At 41.6% G+C, this 23,216-nt stretch overlaps 1 protein-coding gene across 2 annotated transcripts in view; it reads right to left on the minus strand.

Moving 5' to 3' along the window:
- Positions 1–23,216, minus strand: part of LOC122794164 (avidin-related protein 4/5-like) — a 262,421-nt gene that overhangs the window by 46,566 nt on the left and 192,639 nt on the right. The window lies entirely within an intron of this gene.

Raw genomic sequence — 23,216 nt, forward strand, 5'->3', positions numbered from 1 at the left:
ATTGTAACCTCTGGTAACCACGCTTTGTACCCACTTGTCTGTAGTTATGTTTTGCCAGGCCTGAGGGTATAAAGCTAAGCGACACCCGACTGCCTCCAGAGCAGGACAGTCGGGCCTCCTCTCAGGAGTGCTGGAAAGGTTTACCAGGGAGTGTATCCCTGTCACCTTGATTCTGCGGACCCCCTCTGCCGCCAGGGCGGCGTCTTCCACCTCTGCCCCCTCCTCTGCCTCTAGAAGGGGCATCACCCTGTGTGCCTGGGAAAGATCCTTGGGGTTTTCGAAACCACATTTTTCCACCACGTTGCCCTTTGGGGTACGGTCTGGATGGGGTGGAAAAATGGACTCCGACAGCAGACAGAGTCTTTCCCTCCTGCTCACACCGGGTAAGGGTCTCCTTTACTTTGGGGCCAAAAAGAGTGGCACCGTCAAATGGGGCGTTAGTAAAGGAAGACTTGAAGGCTTCCGCAAATGAACATAAGCGCATCCAGGATTGTCTGCAAAGAGCAATCGCTGAAGCTGCTGCCCTACTCGAACCTTCGGCTGCGTAAGAGATCAGCCTCATGGACGAGTTCACAATGGATGTAAGGGTATTAAGTTGCGCTGTCACTTTCTCTGAGACAGCAGCATCTGTGGTACCCTGGAGGGTATCTCCCAACTCTTTGACTAGATCCCTCTGTAGTCGTGTAAAGTGGGTCAAATAGTTCAGGGATCGCATGGAAAAAGCCGCTGAACTAAAAATGCTTCCCATACCTGTCCATAGTCCTAGAATCTTTATTAGGGGATGGACAGATGAGGAAGATTCCGACATCTCCTTTTTCGTGGCCGCTGCCACCACCATAGCGTCCACTGGAACTCCTTTTGTCAAGTAAGTCTTGTCCTAGGGTGCAGTGATATACTTATTAGGCTTCCTAGGGACTGGTTCCACTGTGTCAGGAGCCTCCCACGCCCTTCGAGCAATAAGTTCCATTAATTCATCGAAGGGCGGAGTGACCCAGGAGGAGGAAGGGCGAGCACCAAATGCCTTCAGCAAGACTGACTCATCCTCAGAAGGGGGGAGGGACTGCCAGTCACCTCTCTGTTTCAGGATCTCCAATATGTCAGAAAAAGAGACATCTTCTGAAGGTGACTTAGGGGACCCTTCTGACTCATCCAAGTCAGTATCGGATGTCAAAGATTCTTGTGGAGAATCTAAGTGTCTCCTCTTACACAATCTTTTCCTAGGGACTTCTTCGTGGGGAGCATCCGAAGAAGCCTCCGAGGAAGAGGGGGCACCCTCCAAGGGTGGCTGAGACACAGGTGCTCGATGCTTGGATGTAGCCATTGGTGCAGAGGAGGATAATGGTCCTTTATGGGGAGGAGAGGCTGCCTCTACTGATGTGGTTGTCTGGGTAGACAACACCTTCCTCATGAGGTCGAAGGCCCCCGGGTCCCGAGTCGAGGTATCTCCCGGTTCCGAAGAAATGGGAAGAATCCCCGAAACAGGCACCGAAGGCATCGACCCTGAGGACGGAACCGAGTCGATCCGCGCCGAGGCCCCAAGAGGGAGCGTCGGAACCGAAACATCGGTCCGACTCTCGGTCCCGGAACCAAGGATGGATCTTCGGCTCCGAGACTCCGGTACCGGATCGGACGGAGTCGAGGTGAACGGAGCCGACCGAGAAAAGGACGATTCTGGCACCGAGGGCTCCACAATCAGCAGCTCAGCTTCTTCTGGCTCCGAAGACTGGACAGGTCTCGGAGGAGGAACAGATGGAGATAATGGGAGGCCTTCAAGTTTCGACACCAATTGGGTGGAAACCGAGATAAGTTTGGATAGGGCCATATGCTCCAATAATTTCTGCACCACACGGTCCACATCGATATCGGAGAGGGGCTTAGAAGAACGGGTCGAAGGAACCGAAGACGGAGCCGACCTCAACAGTGTCGGGGGAGGGAGCTCCATCACCGGTTCCAAGACTCGAGGCTCGGAAACTGCCAACAGTTGAACACTCGGCCCCGAAGTCTGTGGAACCAGTGATCTAACTTTACTGGAAGAGCTCGGAGCCGATGACCTGGGCTCCGACGTCTTCGATTCCTTCGAGGATTTGGATGCCTGGTCTGAAGCATCCAGAGCCTCCTGAAAGGAAGGTTTTAATAACCCCCTGTCCATGAGTTTCCTGCGCCTATCTGTCATGACCCTCCCACTAAAAGAGTGACAAATTGAACAGTCCTCTTGTAAGTGGAGAGGGCCAAGGCAGTAGACACAGGAACTATGGTTGTCAGTAACTGACATTTTTTGGCCACACTGGCAACGTTTAAAACCTGATTTAATTTTCTCAGACATCTTAAAGAAGAAACAGGTAAGAGAAAAAAGGTCAAGTCCAGTAGAGTGACAAATCCAGTAAATATGTCGAATCCGATATACAAGTCAGTCCGGTTGTCAAATTCAAGTAAGGGGTGGTAGGCCCCGAAAAACTCTAATAAGTTTAATTAAACTTAACGGTACCGAGTATTTCTACCTTACCACACACACATACACTATGTCACCAAATAGTACTTTAGAATAAATTTTTCCTGAAAAATAACAATAATAAAAGTTATTTCTTATCTGAAGTTGCTCGAGCTAGATCCCAGTGATGCGAACGCAGCAGCGGCAAACTAGATCTGAGGTAAAGGCAGAGGGGGATTGTGGGTATTAGGTTGTCTCGGGCTTCTTCTCGATGCAGAGCTTGCAAGCGGCCGACATGGAGCCGAGGATCGGCTCCGAACCCATGTGTAAGAACAAACGGCGAGATTGAACACTATCACATTGTATAGTTATCCCCTTTGGAAAAAAACATGTACCCATGAATTACCACATAGGTGGCACTACAATAAACATCGAAAGTGTGATGAGAGACTTAGGGACACAGGTGGACAGTGGTCTCACTTTCGATAATCACATCGCCACAACAGTCAGGAAATCCTTCTATGTGGCACACCTCATCACTAAGGGCTTTTCATCCAGAAAAAAAGGAGGTCATTGTCCCACTGTACTCATCCCTCATTAGACCCATTATAGAGTATAATGCCCCGTTTGGTATGTACTTCACAAGACATCTGCAACAGCTGGAAAGGCCACAGAAATGCCTCACTAAAAGAATCACAGGCCTAAAGCAGATGCCATATGCTGACCATCTAAAAAAACTCCAGCTATACACTGTGGCATATCATCTACTCAGAGGCGATCTCTGCTTAACATACAAGGCCATGTCAAACCCTGAGCTGTTGGGCATGCTCCACTTAAAGAAATCCCAATCCCTCAGAGCCACACGCTCCAGTGATCTAAACCTTGTCATCACAATGAACAAAACATGCTGGAGGGGTAGGTTCCTGACCTAGAGACTCCCCATACTTTGGAATAGACTGCCCATACGTGTCAAGCAGAGCGCCTCATTGGCCCTCTTCAAAAGGAACCTTGATGATTGGATGGGAGATAGGAAATTCACCCCGGGGATCATGTCAGCCGCCCTGCTAGACAGGGGTCCAGAAAAGTAAATATTGTGGGAAGAAATATCCAGGGAATTGTTATGGCTAGGCTTGTATAGGCCCTAGAGCCGATAGCCTAGTACCAACCTATGAACCTATGAGCTGATAAAAGACAGATGTGTGTGGTATCAGTAGTGCTGCAGTGAGAAAGATTTTACTTCATGACAGTGATTTGACATTGAGTAAAGCAGCAGAGATTTGTCAGAGCCATGAAGTAGCAGAAAGACATACAAATATGCTTGCAAGTGACAAGAGCATGGTTTCAGTGAGCTCCAGAGTAAACGCAGATAGTATGCAACATGTGGCAAACAGAAACAGGCCTAAGCAAGGAGTAGCCACAGGGTTTCCAAAGAAGATGCACAGTTTTCCAGAAAGTTCTAGAAAAAATGGAAGCTCCATCGCTACTCCAGTGCAACGCAAGTGTAAGTCAGCAAAACCCAAGTCTAGCTCTATTGTTAACTGTTGCAACTGTGGTGCAAATCATGCATCTAAAAGAGAGAAAAGTGTTTAGCATATGGTCAGCAATGCCACAAGTGTAAGAAATGGAACCACTTTCAAAAGTTTTGCAAGTCAAGTAAGCCTCACTCAGTTGTAAAGAAAGGTTGTACAAAAAAGCAAGTTGATCAAGTATAACCAAAATAGTCAGCTTTCTATGTGGATGGCTATCAGTACTTGGAGAAAGAGTTGATGCAGTAAACTTATTAACAAGGAGTGAAGTGTTTTGTACGGTTAGGGTCAATGGAAAATACACAGAGCTCAAAGTAGACACTGGGTCAAAGTGCAATGTTATATCAGCAGGCACATGTACAAAACTGAGAACTAATGAACAACTCAGTACAACCAGCAGTGCGAGACTTGTTGCGTATGGAGGTGAAGAGATTCAAACCAAAGGCTCAGTGATGCTTTCCTGTTATTTGGCTGAAAGCCATTACAATTTGTTATTTCATGTAGTCCGTTGGCTACTGAAGTCTTTACTAGGTCTCACAGATAGCTTGAGAATGAATCTGCTTTATTTTGCTAAAGAAGTTCATCATGTGAGTGCAGTTCCAAGTTCCAGTTTTTCAGAAGCCATTTTCTCAGAGTATGCTGATGTTTTCGATGACAAGTTAGGTAAACATCCAGTTGTGTATTCCATGAAGTTAAATTCAGAGGTCACTCCAACAGTCAGACCAGCAAGAAGAGTTCTGATTGCAATGCAGGACAGAGTTAAAGTTCAATTAGATAAAATGGTGCAGCAAGGTGTGATTTGTCCAGTCACAGAACCAAATGAATGGGTGTCATCCATGGTAGCCACTCATAAGAAGGGCTCAGACAAAATCAGGATATGTATTGATCCTAGAGATTTGAATAAAGCATTAAAAAGCCATATCATCCAACGCATACAGCTGAGGAAGTTGCAGCTCTAATACCAAATGCTACTGTATTTTCTGTTTTGGATGCAAAGAGTTCATTTTGGCAAGTGATGCTTGATCGTAAATCCTCATTTCTCACTATTTTTGGTACTCTGTTTGGCAGATACAGATTCCTAAGGATGCCATTTGGAATAAATTCCGCAAGTGAAGTCTTTCAGCGTGCAATGGAGCAAGTTTTTTTCAGGTTATCCTTGTGCCATAATAGTAGATGATCTATTACTTGGAGGCACTGGCGAAGCAGAGCATGACAGAAACCTCAAGAAAGTTCTAGACAGAGTGTGTGAAGTAAACTTGAAGCTCAGTCCTCTGACATGCAAATTCAGACTTCCAAAAAGTAACCTACGCAGGACATTTGTTTACAAGTACAGGCTTAAAACCTGACCCTACCAAGGAAACAGCTATTCCAGAGATGTCAGCACTGGATAATGTGCAAAGTTTACAGTGGTTTCTAGGCATGGTCAACTATTTAGGTACATTTTTTCCAGACTTCAGTGAATTGACAGCACCTTTGAGAGAGCTAACATGCAAAAATGTTGTACGTTCATGGTTAGAACATCTTCAGAAGACATTTGATGACCTTAAGCAGAAAACTGCCACTCCTTCTACATTAAGGCACTATGATGTTAACAAATCTGTTTTCTTTCCTGTGATGCTTTGAAATTTGATCTTGGTGCAGTTATTTTTCAAGAGGGCAGACCAATAGCTTATGCATCTAGGACACTGACTCAAACTGAGATGCATTATGCGCAAATTGAGAAAGAGCTTTTTGCAATAGTTTTCGGTTGTTTTAAGTTTCATGATTACATTAATGGTCGAGCTATCCAGACTGAAACAGATCTTCAACCACTTGTTACCATTCTAAAGAGACCTATGCATTTCACTCCAACAAGATTACAAAGAATGATGCTCACACTGCAAAAGTATAATTTCAAAATGGTCTACACTAAAGGTAAATTGTTCTCTCTGGCTGATAGCTTATCCAGATCACCTAGAAGTACAGCAGAACAGCTTGATGCTGAAACTTTTGACTTTGATGTGATGTCAGTGTGTAATTTCTCCATCACTAGACTAGAAGAGTTGACAGATCACACTATGACTGATCCAATTTCACAGAAGCTTATTCACTTCATCCATGTTGGATGGACGCCAAAGCAATCTAGTGTTTCACCTGAAGTGCAACCATATTTTCCTTACAGAGATGAGTTGTTGATGGATGATGGTACTGTTTACAAAGGTCTTACAATTGTTGTTCCTGCTTCCTTACAGCATGAATACATTCAGATTTTGTATCGTGGTCACCCAGGCTTGTTATCCACTAAGAAAAGAGCTAGAGAATTAGTATTTTGGCCTTCATTATCAAAGGACATTGATAAGAGTTCTATCTTCTTGTTCAGTATGTAATAGTACCAGAGCACATTTGCAAAAAGAACCACTTCAGCTAAATCCAGTACCTGAACTACCTTGGTCTACTGCAGCTACTGATATCTTTGAGTGGAACAATCAACACTATATGGTTTTGGTAGAATCTTATTCAAATTGGTTTGAGATTGATCTGTTACCAAACTTAACCTCAACAACTGTTATCACTAAGTTAAAAATGTAATTTCTTAGTTCATGGTAGTCCACACAAACTTTATTCTGACAATGGTACTCAATTTACTAGCCAGTTGTTTCAGAAATTTGCAAGAGAATGCGACTTTGTACATGTCACTAGTAGTTCTGAATAACCACAGTCGAATGGTCTAGCTGAATGAGCTGTAGAGAGTGCAAAGCAATTACTCGAAAAGTCAAACATGACAATACTGATGTTTTCTTGAATTTACTTAATCTGAAAAACATACCTCGTGATGATGTTCTTGGTTCACCTGCTCAAAGACTACTTTCCAGACAAACTAGAACTACGCTACCTATTTCATCTAGTTTGTTGAAGCCTAAATCCAAGAACAATAAAACCATCAAGGCTCAACTGTTTAAGAAGCGTCATATCCAGAAATCTAGTTATGACAAATCGAGCAGACGTCTTCATTCGTTGAGGGAAGGAGAGACAGTATGAATCCAGACAATGAAAGGTTTTGATTGAAAAAGACAGATTACAGGCATCTGTGCCGAGCCGAGATCCTATTTGGTGTGGAGTATAGGAGGAATCACAGACATCTACTTCCTGTACAAGAATCATCATCATTGCAATCACAGCATTGTATCTGTGCTGCAAGCTCTAAATCATCATCATTGCAGTCACAACATTGTATCTGTGATGCAAGCTCTAAATCTAAGAATGTGTCAGACTTTGTTTCCAGACCAAAATGTGTTCAGAAGTCTGATTCTGTTCTAGAAAGTAATTTGAACATTCCACAGCTCAGCCACTTTGCAGAGACTGGCCAAGTTGCTAAATCTAATTCCCAATTTTATGCCACAAGATGGATGAGTTTCTAAACCTAGTATGAAATACACAGCAATGTGGACTTGGTTGCATGTATATATATATATATATATATATATATATATATATATATGTGTGTGTGTGTGTGTGTGTGTGTGTGTGTGTGTGTGTGTATGAGTGCGTTTAGTATTGTATAATGCATGCCTACCAATTATCTGCGATTTCTGCATGTTAAATAGTCTCATGACAAAATTGCATGATCTATTTCTCAAAGAGGGAGGATGTAGATCAGAGTGTAACATATGTGTACTATGTCTTTAAGAAGCATGTAAGGCTGTGAGTGCACGTACAAATTCCAGACACGTGCAATCCCTACTGCCATTTTGTAGCAGCAGCCAGTGAGTGAGCATGTATGATCACAGTAGTCAGTTTATATATAAGTTACCTAAGTCATAGTCAATGTCTTTACAGTAATGTGTTTGTATAGAATAAAGCTACTTAAACAGAACCCACAAAGACCTGTTTATTCGTGTACCAACACAAAATCAACATATTGGGAGTGAAAATATGTGATATTAAAATGTTTTTGTGTAGAATCACATTAAAATTTATGTCTGGGAAGTGAAACAGTTATGACTCAACTATGTAAATGATTTAAGGAAAGGGCAATGATTTTCCCATTCATAATTTATCACTGAACAGGCAGCAGACTATACAGTTGATCTGGGAAAAAAAAACAATAAGGATGCACACATACTGTGCTGTAATTAAAACTTAGAAAACCAATAGTTAAATGGGGCTTCCTATTCAAATTTCATGACTTGAAATGTTGAGTGCCAATACAGGGAAAAAAATACTGAAACTGCAGGAGAAGAGTGAATGTCAGGCATTGCTTTTCTCCATTAAACGTCTTTTTTTGCAGGGAGAAAGCCCCGCACTTTTATATAACAACTCTGAAACTGAAATACCTCGGAGAAAAGGGAATATTCCAGGAAATGGCAATTTTGGACTTAGTATATGTAAGTCTGTTTTTTTGACAATTCAGTCTCCTTGTTTCAGGACTTGCTTTAGTGGGTCCTGCCATTTCAAATGGTTACCGGTAAACTGACTTTGTGGATAGGGGTGGGAATGTGATGCAACATAAAAGGTGGTATTCATAAATAAACTGAGTAATATGTAGATGTTGTTTGAGAAGTTCACGGCATCTCACAGGAAAGTCATGAATCAGACCACAACCATGTTGCACAAAAGCAGAATGTCCAGTGACAAGCAGTATGCAGTGAAAGCAAATGATCATATAAAGAAATGAAAATGAAGCTGCACAAGCAAATGAGGATGCAAACAATCAGATTCAAGGTAGTGACACAGTTCATAATCATTTATGCTCTAGTGTACATTGATACTTTCAGGATTCTATAGAGAAGTGTAGTACACTGTTGATATTGTAGCCTAGGGAGCAACATTACCACATATTAAAAATGTTAGAGGTGGCAGCTGAATACTTTCAACAGCATTTAGATGGGATTATAGCAGCTATTATTCCTAGGCCAACACATTGGGTTTCCTGTAACAGCAACCAACAGCAATTCAGGCAGAGGCTGTTTTTACTGTCTGAATGACCGGACGATTATTGACAGGGACAAGGTGGTCATAACATCCCTGTATTCTTCCCTTATAAGATCAATTATTGAATACAGTACCCCTTTTGGCATGTACCTCACAAAGCACATGCAGCACCTGGAGAGACCACAGAGATTCCTCACCCAGAGAATCTGGGGCCTCAAACATCTACCTTACACAGATAGGCTGAAAGCCCTGTCCCTCTACTCGGTCTCCTACAGACTCCTCAGAGGTGACCTCTGTCTAGTATACAAAGCAATCTCAGACCCCGCCCTGATGGGACTGCTACATATCCACAAGTCAAGCTCCATTCCAGTAACCCGCACGCATGACCTCAACCTGGTCTGTGACATCAACAGGACTTGTTGGCGAGACAGATTTGTGTCCCAGAGATTCCCCTTCTGTGGAATAGACTCCCTCTCCATGTAAAGCAGAGTACCTCTTTAACCCTTTTTAAGTGCAACCTGGACAACTGGATGGGGAACAGAAAATACACCCATGAGATTCTACCTGTGTCCAAGCTGGACAGTGGCAAAGGGTGCTGACTTGTTGGAACATGGGCTAAATTCTTGGCTAGGCTTTAAGGGCCTCAGGGCCAATAGCCTAGTAACTTCCTATGATCCAATGATCCTATGACTAGTTTCAGATTGGCCATGCTATTATAAAAAGTTTGGTGGACATATTGTCCACATGCTGAATCTAGGGAAATGCCTATCCTTCAGGAGACCAACGTATGTGTAGTTATCTCAGTGCACCAGGATCTGTTCCATACAGTACAACAGGAACAGCAGCAGGAGAGGATACTGATGCTGAGGAGGACAACACATTTCATTGAATATTGTGGTCTCTGTCTTTCTAAAGTTACTTGCCAGAAGTGTGAAAAAGTGTAGCCATCTGGGTTCATTGGAGGTTGTTACTCTGCTTTTGAAATTCTGTGTTAACTCTCAGCCTGGGGGGTTTTTGTTTGCATTATAATCAGTGTTGGTCACATTTCTGTTTATAATTTCTGCTCATCATCAGGTGCCAGGATCCGCCACATAACACATGCACTCAGGCACTCCACAACAAGTACAAATATGACTCAGTCATTGTCCATGTAGGTGTGAATGACCGGAGACATACCTCTCTGTACTACATGAAAAGAGATGTGATGGAACTCTTGGATTATGTGGCCCAGGCAGGTATGACCCTAGCCCTGAGCAGTATTCTACTGTCACCCAGAATGATACCACAGTATGAGCAGAAAATGATTGACTTCAACAACTGGCTAAGTTTCTGGTGTCATTTTAAGGGGGATCCAGTATTTGTCTGTCTGGGATGACATAATCGACAGACCTTGATGTTTTGCCAGAGATGGCCTGCATCTGTCACCCCTGGGATTCCGGGTACTAGCTAAGGCTCTTGCCACCCCTACAGTGCCTTTTTTAGGCAATGTTCCAAAGACCAAAATTCCACCGTAACAGCTACAAACAAATGCAATCTGAGGGTCATGCTGCTCAATGCTAGAAGTCTAAATCTCAAGATACACTCGCTCAAAGCTCTCCTCAAAATGGAGAATGTTGACATCTGTGCTGTAACAGAGACCTGGTTTAAAGAGGCGTAAAGCACCCCTGCACTCCCAGGCTGCAACTCATTCCATACCTTTCAGCCCCAGAATATGGCCTGAAGCTCCAAAGGCACCTCTAGACTGGTTGCCCAGCATAATGCATCTGAGATACTTCAGGTACAATTAACACTGGGTAAGACAGCAATATAGGTCATAGCCTGCTAAAGAACCCCAAACATGTCCCTAGACTCTCACTCCAACTTCCTAAGCACCCTGGAATCAATCAAGGTCCAACCCAATATTCTCATACTAGGTGACTTCAACTACCCTTCTATCAACTGGGAAAACTATTCAAGTACCAATGTACAGGCCCAACGCTTTCTGGAATTTATCAGTTCCAATGCCCTGGTCCAGCTCATTCTGACCCCCACTAGAGGAAGCAACATCCTTGACCTGGTTATCACCAACATGGGAGACCACTGCTCCACACCTGCGGTCAATTCCTCCCTGGTTAAATCTAACCACAAACTGATCACCATGGAAATCTCCATCTCAACTACACCCCCTGCTAAGGTGACCACCCTGAAAAACTTCTCTAAAGCCGACTTTAGACAACTAAAAAAAGGGGTGGCTAACTTCTTGGCACCCATGCCAATGGAAAATAGCTGCATGACTGCCGAATCATACACCAGTGCACTGCATGACCATGCACACAAATGCATGGACCTTGCCATAGCAAATAGAACTAAGATGCTCTCCTCCAAAAAAAGTAAGCCAATCTGGTGGTCCACAGCCATCAATAACTCTATAACAGAAGGAAGAAACTGTTACAGGAAAAAATGAAGTCACAAGACTGGAAAACCTCCCTTATCAGTCTCAAAAAAAAGCTGAGATCCCTTATCAAATCCTCTAAAACCAGCTATGAAGGCAGAATTGCAGCTGACACCAAAAACAAACACAAAGCCTTCTATAGCTATATCAAAAACCTCAAAGACAATACCTAGATTTGCTCTGAGTTATTGCAGAATGGCACCTCCTATACTGAGTCAACAGATATAGCCAACATACCGGCAGACAGATTCAGTGCCAACTTTACCCCTCTCTACCCTCCAAGGGCCCTATCAGAATACCAGAAGAAAGCCTGGTACCCACCATTTCTGTGGCACAGGTAAAAGCTGCATTGTCCAAAGCCAAGAATACAGCATCCATAGGACCTGACAATATCCCTGGCTGCATCCTACATAAGCTACAAAACGAACTGGCACCACGTCTGTGTGCCCTGTTCAATCACAGCCTTACCTCAGGCTATGTCCCTAAAGAATGGCACACTGCTACAGTCATCCCGCTCCACAAAGAAGGAGCAACTACAGACCCTGGGAACTATCGCGCCATAAGTCTGGCGAGTCTGGTATGCAAAGCTATGGAGCGCATCATCATGGACCTGCTTAACAAAGATATAGAAAATCTCCAAATTCTTGACCCCACACAGTTTGGCTTTGTTAAGGGGAGATCCTGCCTGCTGAACCTAGTTGACTTCTTCGAGGCAGTCACCTGTGGATAAGGGTAAGGCAGTGCATACTGCCTACCTCGGCCTGGCCAAGGCCTTTGATACCATTCCACACTCAGGTATCACTGATAAACTCATCAAACTAGGCATCAATCCTTACATGACTAGGTGGGTTGCAAATTGGCTCATAGACAGGACCCACAGAGTGAAAGTTGCAGATTCCAAATCAGACTGTCGACCAGTCATGAGTGGAGTCCCACAGGGCTCGATCCTGGGCCCTCTCCTGTTTGGCATCTGCTTCTCAGAAGTCCAGGCCAACACAGAAGGACTCTGGCTAACCAGGTTCACTGATGACTGCAAACTAGGAGTCATTACCAACTCCCCAAGTGATGCAGACATCCTACAAAACAGCCTCTCTGAGACCAATGACTGGTGTCAGAACCATGGCCTGAAGCTTAACACCAAAAATGCGTTATAATTGCCTTTGAAAAAAAACTCAGTTCCCACAAATTACCACATTGAGGGGGGTCCACTGAACACTGAAGGGGCCAAAAGAGATTTGGGCACCCAGGTCGACAGCCACCTCACCTTCAACCACCACATTGCCACTGTGGTCAGAAAGTCCTTCTACATGGCACATCTTATAATCAAAGGTTTCGCATCCAGGAAGAAAGAGGTCATCATCCCTCTTTACTCATCCCTCATTAGACCAATCATCGAATATAACACCCTGTTTGGCATGTACCTGACCAGACACCTACAACAGATGGAGAGGGCACAAAAGTACCTCACAAAAAGGATCCTAGGCCTTAAAACACATGTCCTACCTGGAGAGACTCAAGAAACTTCAGCTGTTCTCAGTCTCTTATTGTCTACTTAGAGGTGATCTCTGTTTGACTTAGAAAGCCACGTCCGACCCAGCCCTACTTCAAATGCTACACCTAAAGAAATCCCAATCCCCCATGCCACATGCTCCAGAGATCGCAACCTTATTACCACAATTAACACAACATGCTGGAGGGACAGGTTCATTTCCCAAAGACTGCCCATACTCTGGAATAAGCTTCCCATTCATGTCAAGCAGAGCACCTTGCTGGCCCTCTTCAACAGAAATCTTGACGAGTGGATAGGTAACAGAAAGTTCACTCTAGGGATCATTCCAGTTGCCCTACTGGATAGGGGCACTGTGAACTAACATTGGGTGGCAGGGTGCCTGGGCAATTTTTTTGGGCTAGGCTTGTAAAGACTCCAAGGCCATTAGCCTAGTACACACCTATGAACCTATAAACAAGTTCTACATGAGTCCCCCAGGCAGTAATCGGTAGAGTATATTGTAGCTTTGGTAAAGCAGTAACATTTGATCAACAACTATGGGCAATGACAATTGTACACCGAGAGCATCACACAGACTAATGTGCATGCAGTGCTATTCAAGTTGTATAAGTATAAAAACTCACACTATGCTTATCACTACATGATCTGTTCATATTATGTATCAGATATCACCTCAATACCATACAGAATAGTGGTTGTTGTTGGTCACAGTCATAAGTTGCTAGGTGAAAAGAGGACAAAACACCATACAACAGTTAACACACAAAAGGTGGAACACAGGACACTAATGGTGGAACACATCAAAAATAGTGTTTGCTGGGGCAATACTGGACTGTGGGGGAGAATCACCCAGAGTGGCATGGCTTGGTACCTCTTGGAATGGAACTGGGGTAGCAGTGGATGAATGTGACCTAGAAGCTTGTGTTCTTTGATGATGTGGGGTGACAGTTGTTAGAACTCTTGTTACTTGGATATGAAGTCACTTAGTGACCTGGGGCTAGACTCTCATCTGTGCTTACAATGAGGGGTGCCAGGGTCCTTGAGATTTTGAGATTGTGTTGCTTTGTGTGCACCCTGTGAAAGCCCTGAGAAGACACGTGGAGCACATGGATGTGCTCTATTCTGGCTACAGCACATAAGTGTGGCAATTGTATGCAGAGATGTGCTGAGATACACAACCTCATACAGCAGCTGAAAGTGGAACTCTGCATCAGCCATGAGCTCATGATGGCAGAGAACATATTTGCAAGCTCCAATATGGAGCAAATGACAACAAACTGTGCCTGAATTACACTTCTGCACATCTGCTGATCCAGCCCCCCCAGGACTGCTGGCATCTTATGTGTTATGTACAAGCTGGGACACTGTAGGAATGCCCACATGAGAAACACTGCACACATGTGAATCTGCCTGTTCAGGCTCAGGGGTATCATGAGTAACAAGTAGACACAAGAGATGTCATTTCTTCAGAGGTTGCTGGGTACTTCCCCTGTAGAGCTGCATAGTCTTCCATATTTGTGCCTGTCTCTTCACAATGTTTTTGGTATCTCCTTACACAGGAATGAAACAGAAATAGGCATTATGTCCCTAGACTGTGACTTCTCAGACTCTATGTGGTTACCATCACTAGGTTACCTTGTATCTCCAGCATCAGCCCTGTGTTCAGCCTCAATATCTTGCCCATTGCTGCTTACATCTGTGATTGGAGAACCCAGAGAACATCACAGTGAACCCTATAAGATATGCTACTAAGGTAATTCTGTAGAATGCAGGGCAAGGGTAGTCATACAGTAAATTATGAAATGACAGCAGGACAGTGTTGCACACCTGAGGTTCATATGAAGAGAAATTTATGCCATGTGAACTGGATCATCCTATTATTGTATGAGTAGAAACAGTGTTGACAACCTTGTGATATGTAATATTGATCTGATGTCTTCAACAGAAACACATGGGGGGGGGGGCTAGTGTAGCCCACAAGCTACATCAGAGCATCCCTGGGGATGGATTATGGTGCATCACCTCCTGACAGTAACACAGGAACACTTTTATGTCTGTCACTGGTCAACCACCTTGCCCTATCCTTGACTGTCTCCCTCTGGGTACTGTTCGGCTTCTGCTTTGCCTGGATGAGTATATCAGTAAGACCCCCTGGGTACTGTTAGCCTCCTGCTTTGCCTGAATGAGTATATCAATGAGGCCCTCTGGGTACTGTTAGCCTCCTGCTTTGCCTGGATGAGTATATTAGTGGAGCACAATCTACACTGTTTCTTACTATTTTTCTTGTTCTCCCCCCAGCATTAATGACTTGCATCAAAGAGAATCACACCTCTGGGTCCATAAGGAATGCTGTGCATTAGTGTGCCATGCTATCTGTGGGTTCTCAGCAGGGTGTTTTTCTCATTACTAAAATTGTCTAGCCTCTGTTGTTTGGACATGCTGAACACTGTATACAAAATATGAGGACTGTAGGTTACCAATGTATATGCATCAGCGTTAGTTTGCTTTGCAAAAGGGGCCTACTTACATATTAGCTGCAAATCCTCTGCCTTTCATACTGTTTGCTTGTGCTGCCATTATTACAGCTCTAAAGATATATTTGGTAATCCTAACAATCTCGCCTCGTAAGGTCACTGTGCTTGATCTAGCTAGTATACTTGCTTCTGGACATGTATGTAAGAGAACAGCTTGGACATCTGTGTTGGAGAGGCTAACAGTCTAGGTATATGGTATATTACAAAATGTATTTGTACAATGTATGCTAACAACACACATGACAAATACAATACACCATTGATTAGACTACAATCACTTACCTAGCATATTTGAATAATGTTCTGTTAGCCCCCTGCAGTGCCCACACAGTTGTTATGAAATATATACACATTACCATCCAAACTCAGATAAATAGCTGTTATACAAACCATCTTTACAAATGTAAAATTCTGTCTACCAAATTCTTCCAATTTCTGCATTATGTAGCTGGTCAACAACAAATCTGAGTCTGATTGTCATGTTACTAATCAGTAACCAAAACAGCAGCAAGAATTCAAATGCTGCAGGTTTATATACCTTTACATAGCCACTTAGTTACTTCCATATATCATTTCTGTTTGTAACTCACATTTTTGCTGGCTTAGGCACAATAGTATCTCTGTGTAGCGGCCTATAGCAATCCTGTCCCCTTTATCTAAAATTCTTGAAAAATCTGTTCATAAACAAATCTGACTATCCCACCCAAGAAAGCTTACTCTCACCTACACAACATGGCTTTCCTCCTCACCATAGAACTACAACATCCCTCATATCCTTTACACACTCTGTCTCACTGGCCAGAGATAACAAGCTGGTCTCCTGTCTCAGTCTAGATCTTTCCAAAGCTTTCGACACTGTCTTTCACCCTATTCATTCTAAAGACACCCAGCTCAAGTTTTCAGCTGCTACAATTTCCTGTTTCCATAGCTATCTATCTAACAGACAACAAGCTGTTAAATGGCTCTACACTCTTTCCCACTTTCTACCCATTAAGATGGAAGTCCCTCAAGGGTCAGTTCTTGCTCCCTTTCTTTTTAACATTTTCATAAACCATCTCTATACCTCTTGTCCATATTCGTCCCTTATAGAATATGCAGATGACTCCACAGTTATCGCCACTTCTGATAGCCTCTCTGACCTACATATTCTTACACAAACATCATTCAACCTCATTGAAAAATGTCTCACCAATAACCAATTCATACTTAACCCCCACAATTTTTTTTTTATGGTTTGCCAGGATAGTCCGACTGCACAAGTGTCCGTTTTCAGCGGAGTCCAGAGGAGAAAAACTCCATAAGTTTACAGAGAGAAGAAAAATTTACAAAAGAGACATTACAGTGTAGTAGCATACAGATTGTAGACTTTACAGCCATTAGTAGGCAATAAGAGGATATTCCCCCTTTTGGTTGAAAATACAAGTGTACAAAATATACAATGAGAGTAGATAAGAACCTGGTAGAGCATTACAAGATATTTCACAATTGAATACGAGTAAATAAATGTTTAAGTTTTCTATATATACATTCAAGCAAATATACACATAAGAGCATATACACGGGTGTATGTTAAACCATCGAATGCTTAAAAAAAGCGAACAATGATTTATCAAACCCATGTAAGCGAAAGCTTACAAGCTCGAATGCTTAGAACAGCAATTTTTTTCCAAGGGGAAAAAAATTGCTGTTCCACAAAACAAAAAAAAAAAATTTTTTTAAAAAATGACATAACCCCCCTACTTAAATATACCAACTCCGAGATCGCACTGCAGTCACAAAAATGGCAAAGTAACGTAAGTGACCACATAATTTCTTTCCCAGAGAAAGAATTTGCTTATATGCCGTTTCACTATTTTGCCTTTTCGTGATTTCAAGTTCGATCAAGACGCATTCAAAAGAATGCTCTTCGATCATTTAATAGGAACCCATATATACATACATACACACACACATAAGTGTGTGTGTATATATATACATACACACATATACATACACTACACACACACACACACACACACACACACACACACACACACACACACACACACACACACACACACGCACGCACACACATATACAGGTTATTGCTCACACATGGATAGGTATAGTTAGATGTTGTTTGTGTTGTCCAGGACAGATGGGGTATAGTAATAGTGAGTGGATAAGGCTTAGGGGGTCAATTACAGTTGCACATGTGGTTGATGAAGAGGTATGTTTTAAGTAGGCTTTTGAAGGAGGGTGTGGAGTTTTGTAGTCTGAGGTCAGGAGGAAGGTTGTTTCATATTTTTGCTGTTTCATGGGCAAATAGTGATTCCCCAGGGTTGTATTTGCATGTGATGGTTTCGATTAAGGCTTTATTGGAAAAAAGACCACACTACCACATTTCCTCCCTAAGTCACGGTCCCAACACAAATCCACATTCACCATTACATCTCTTAACACAATCATTAATGCTGAAACCCATACTAAGCTTCTTGGTGCCATTATTGAAAACCAACTTAAATTTGACCTTCATGTGTTCCATTGTATTAAGAAAACACATGAAAAATTAGGTTTACTGTATAGAAATAATACGTTTTTCACTAATGAGTCCCGACAGATACTTGTCCATACGTACCTCCTTCCTAATCTCTTCTATAGCTCACAAATCTTAACTAATTTACAATCTAATGTCCTCACTAAACTTAAAACCACCTATAATAAAGTAGCTAGATTTGCTTAGAATAAGCCTTCCAAATCTCATCACTGTATTGCTCTCAAGACACTACATTGTTTAAAATTCCCTCATCATCTCCAACTTTCTCAGCTTACTATCATCCATTCTAACCTGTACAAACCCTCTTCCTGTCTGGAATCTCTTCTATACTCTCCCCTATACCTCTCAAGAACTCTTAGGAGCTCTGAGCAATATCTCCTAGAAGTTTACAAACCTAAGAGATCCACTGGACAAAAACTTTACAGCTACTTACCAGTCCCCTCATGGAACAACCTTCTCATATCCTTAAGAAAAACTAATCAGATTTTTGAATTTAAGAAAGCTCTAAAAGATTACCTAAATATTACCTGGCTATATCAGTGCAAAAAATCCTCCCTGAACTCCTTATACTTTATCTCAGCCAACTTTTCCCTCTTTTCTTACTCTCCTTTTACACAGTTTTCTAACTCCCACCCTATAAGCTATCTGCAAGCTCATCTCTTTCCTTTAGTTGTTTCCTCTAATGTCTCTATCTTACCTCCCTTCTCACAACACGTTCCCTTCTCATCTTCGCCAATCTAATTATCTAAGTTCTACACCAATTCTATTCCCTACCATCACCCCATTTAGAGCACATTCATTTCTTATCTTATCTACAGTACTAACAACTGTCTTTCTTTTTCTCTAACTTCCTTTTTAATAATTTGATTGCCCCCTTGTAAATCTGTTTCTTATTGTACATATACACATATGCCTTTATTTGTATAAAATGACTAATCTGCATTTATATTGCTCTTGTACCTTTCTATATGCCAAACATTGCTGTATAAAGTGATGCAAAACAATGTTTTTCATCTGTATTGTTTGTTTATGTACTACTGTATTTGCTAATCTGTATTTTTTACAGTGGAGCGTTTCTCCCTGGGCCTCCGCTGAAAAAGGACCTTGGGTCAGTTGGACTATCCCAGTTAACAAATGTCAAATAAATAAATAAATAAAATATGTGTGTGTGTGTGTGTGTGTGTGTGTGTGTGTGTGTGTGTGTGTGTGTATATATATATATATATATATATATATATATATATATATATATATATATATATATATACACACACACACACATGGATATATACATACATGGATGCATGTGTAGCGAGCTCTATCCTGGTTTACCATCTCACCTTGCAATCTATTGTATGTGTTTTTCTTGTGTGTTTCACTTTTCTACTTCCTGTTTTCTCATTTCCTGCTATCCTATAATTTCCCTTTTCCACGTGTTGTAAGTTAAGGGTCTGGAGTGGGTGAATGTGTGTCCCCGGTGTTAAAATAAATAACTTTATTTGTGAATTTTTGTGGCACTTTGCTGAATATCATGTAACCTAGTGCCACCAGAAGCAAGCAGGTCTCCCTGCTCTTTCTTCTAGCCTTCATGAGAACAGCATTCCATGGAACATGGACAGCTGTCTAGACATGCACATCACCTTGTCTGGGATGTTTACATTGCTTTGCTTGGCTTTACTAAGTAGTGTATGACTTATACAGACTACACTATAGGTACAGTAATGTATCCAATGCATATTTCACAAGTGAGCAGTGAAAGCTGCTCAGAAGTGCTGCCTACCTGAGTCATGCATCATTAAAAATCTTTACTGCATTGTAGTGTACAGTTTTTCAGCATTTGCACAACACAGATTCACAGTGAATGATTCTGAATGCTGTCAATGATGTAAAAGACACAGTGTTATGTCGTATGCTTAACTTTTTTTGTTTTGATATTTTTGTAAGGGGTGACATGCCATTGTCCCTCTCCTTATTTTTTAGCAAATTGTGGTCTCCTATCTCTTCCACCAACAAGGTGTACCCATCTCACACAATCACATCCTTCTATAGTCCCATCTGCTTATTTTTAATCCTGACTGCCAATGAGATATTGCAGTCAGTGCAAACGGCACATACCAGGAAACCTCGGTGACCTTTTTCTCCTGAATGGCAGTCACCAATTATACCCTCATTATGATGTACATACATCTATACATGTCCAACTAATGCACTGTGTCACCGGTCTCAGACCCCAGCCACCGGTCATAGAAGTCACTCTGGTCTCTGCCATAAGTGCTTCAGTTGTTACCTGAACTAAATCACCCCCAGATATGGGAGAAAAATTAACTGTGGCCAAACAATTTGAGGAAAAAGTCAAACAGGATTCACAAAAGAAAGCTTCAGAAAAGAGAAGGGGAATGTGATTAGAGCAAAGGATACAGGAAATGATTTAACAGAAGTAATGAAACCACCCAGATCTTAAGACACCCATGAAAAGAATGAGGATATGATATGTGAAATACAGATTTAGAAAATAAATTAAGAAAAAGGATAGGGAAAAGAGAGGTAGTAAGAGTTTAAAGATGAGAAATAGATTTGAGATATTAGAGCAAGAAATTGGATCGTTTGCTGTTTTCTTTGAAAAAAGAATATATGTACAGTGCATAAAATGTAACACCAGCTCATCAAAACCTGAAAAGTAGGACAGGCTATCCAATCTGCAATTTTAAGATAACTTATACAAATTGTTTGTCATATTAACATACTGTATGCTAAATATATCAGAATATGCTATAAGCAATAGCAACAATTAAACTACTTAAAACGTTCTTGTTCTAACTCTTTAAATTCTTGAATATTTGATATATAGAACCATAGCCCATACCTCTCAACTGTCCAAAATTTTGCAGAATGTCAAGATTTTTGCCTCATGCTTTTGATCTGTTACTCATAAAATTTTTGTCAAAATCTCTGCAGCCATTACATAACAAAAGATATTTGAGTTTCAGACTTCATATCTGTTAGAAAATTCATGCTAATGCAAAACTTGTTAATCTAGCAACTAAGTTTATAAGACCAGTATTTATAATCTGCCCCCGATTGTTGGCCTTTGTCACCCCATTATTTTTAGCTTTGCCCAGAATTCTTGTCCTAAGAGGTTGAGAGGAATGCCATAGCCCCTTCTGTAAACATCTATGCTCTTCCAATAAACTACTGATTAATTCAACCAAACCCAATAACTCTGCAGGTGACTGTCTCTTTTCCAATTCTGTTGGAAAAATGTGGAACAAATTACCCTCTGATATCTTAACTTTGTCTTCTCTCCCACGTTTTAAAAAACAGCTGAAAATTCATCTTAATAAACACTGGCTGTGCTCCTGCACCTACCCAGCTTAACTCTACTTCTACCTCTTTAACCTTTCTTTCCCTATAATTCCTGCATTTACCTTTGTCTATATCCTCATAGCTCCCCCCTTTATAAAATATTGTACACAGTCATATGTTTATTCTCTTTTGATAAAAAAAAACAAACAAACAAACAAAAAAATCTTTTAAAATCATTTGTTTATTATACTTATGTTTTTGCTCTGATTATGTTTATGTAATACATGTATTAACTAGTCCTGATGTAAAATCCTTGTGTTTGTATTGTCACTCTCTGTTTTTAGTATTTTATAACTCTTGGAGCTTTTCTCCCCGGGCCTCTACTGAAAATGGACACATATCCAGCTAGACTAGCCCGGTCAACAAATGTAAAATAAATAAATAAAATAAAAATAAATTTGTGCATAGAGGAACTCTAGCTAACATTGGTCAGTAGTTTGTTATTCTGCTGTGGTTTAACAGAATTTGGCTAATATATTCATTTGAAATAAATGTTTTTGCTCTTAATTCTCTGTAGGCGAGTATACACTGTGTGTGTGTGTGTGTGTGTGTGTGTGTGTGTGTGTGTGTGTGTGTGTGTGTGTGTGTGTGTGTGTGTGTGAGGTAGACGAAAGGCCTGGAAATCTGTATCTGTTTCCTCTTGCCTAGAAACTCTACGGACGTCAGTGGCTGTTCAAAGAGTTGCTCTAGCAGACAGATATGACTAATAGGCATCAAGGAATGGATGGATAACTATTTCAGTTTTCACATTAGATTTAGATGGATATGTGTAGCTTCCAGTAATGATGCGTTTGCAGTGGTACATGCCAAAAATGGGAGGGGGGATGGGGTTTTATGCAGTAAGGTAATACAGTGCATGACTGTTTTACTAAACAGGACATGAAACTATCTGCTAGTCTTGCTCTGCCTGCAAGCTCAGATATTTTTGCTGCCTAATACTTTTTCTCATACTAAACTAAGTTTTACCAGTAGATGCAGTTGCACTTTCTAATCAGTCGGTAGTTATGTGGCTTCTTTTTCCTTGACTGTCATATCATTACAGTAAACTCTCAGTTAACCGGCACCCATGGGGATTGGTAGGTGCTGGATAAGTGTAGTTTCTGGTTGCTTGAGAGTTGCTATTAAAAACAGACCTGACAAATACTATACCCTATACTATACCATACCATAAACACTATATTGATTTGAGTTTAATATGGAGATACAGTAATTAAAAGCCTGGCTGGAATAATAATACTTTAAACTTATATTTCCACTAGAAAGCGTGGCGTTCGGAACAGTTTTCAGTGGCACGCTGACTGGATTGGAATGGAACAGAGAGAGAGAGAATGCATGTATGAAAGCAGAAGCGACTGTGTGAGAGAGTGGAGAGATGTATGAAAGCTCAAGTGAGTGCGCGTGTGAGAGATCAGAGAAAGAAGGAGTGAGCGAATGCATGTATGAAAGCAGAAGCGAAAGTGTATGAGTGATCGGAGAGATGTATGAAAGCTGAAGAGACTATGTGTGTGTGAGAGACATCAAAGAGAGAATGTGCAATCTGATGGAAACTGAATGAGAGTATGGAGCGGATATTGACATTTTAGTGATTTTAATTATTTGGTTTGACCTTGTTCTCGGGTTGGGGAGAGAGGGAATGTATCTGTATCTTCCTTTTTAAAACTCTAAAATTCTAAAAATGTAAGGTATGTTTCTACAGGGGGACGGGGGCGAAAAGTGCAACACATGAAAAACTGAATTGTTCATACTGTACTGTACTTCTTTGATTTTCTTCTGGTTGCTTGAGCGTTCTGATTACTTGAGTTCTGGTTAACTGAGAGTTTACTGTAACCTTATATGCACATAGAAAACAGGGTGAACATGACAATGAGACTTTTATTTGGTAATACTGTATTTCTATTTCTGCATTGCAAATGATAATAGTCACAAAGTATTTTTCCCCCTCTAAGTAGTAGAGGTCCTGCAACTAACCTTGTCCCA

The sequence above is a fragment of the Protopterus annectens genome, chromosome 2.part1, assembly GCF_019279795.1.
Source record: "Protopterus annectens isolate FY-2018-M chromosome 2.part1, PAN1.0, whole genome shotgun sequence".
NCBI lineage: Eukaryota > Metazoa > Chordata > Ceratodontiformes > Protopteridae > Protopterus > Protopterus annectens.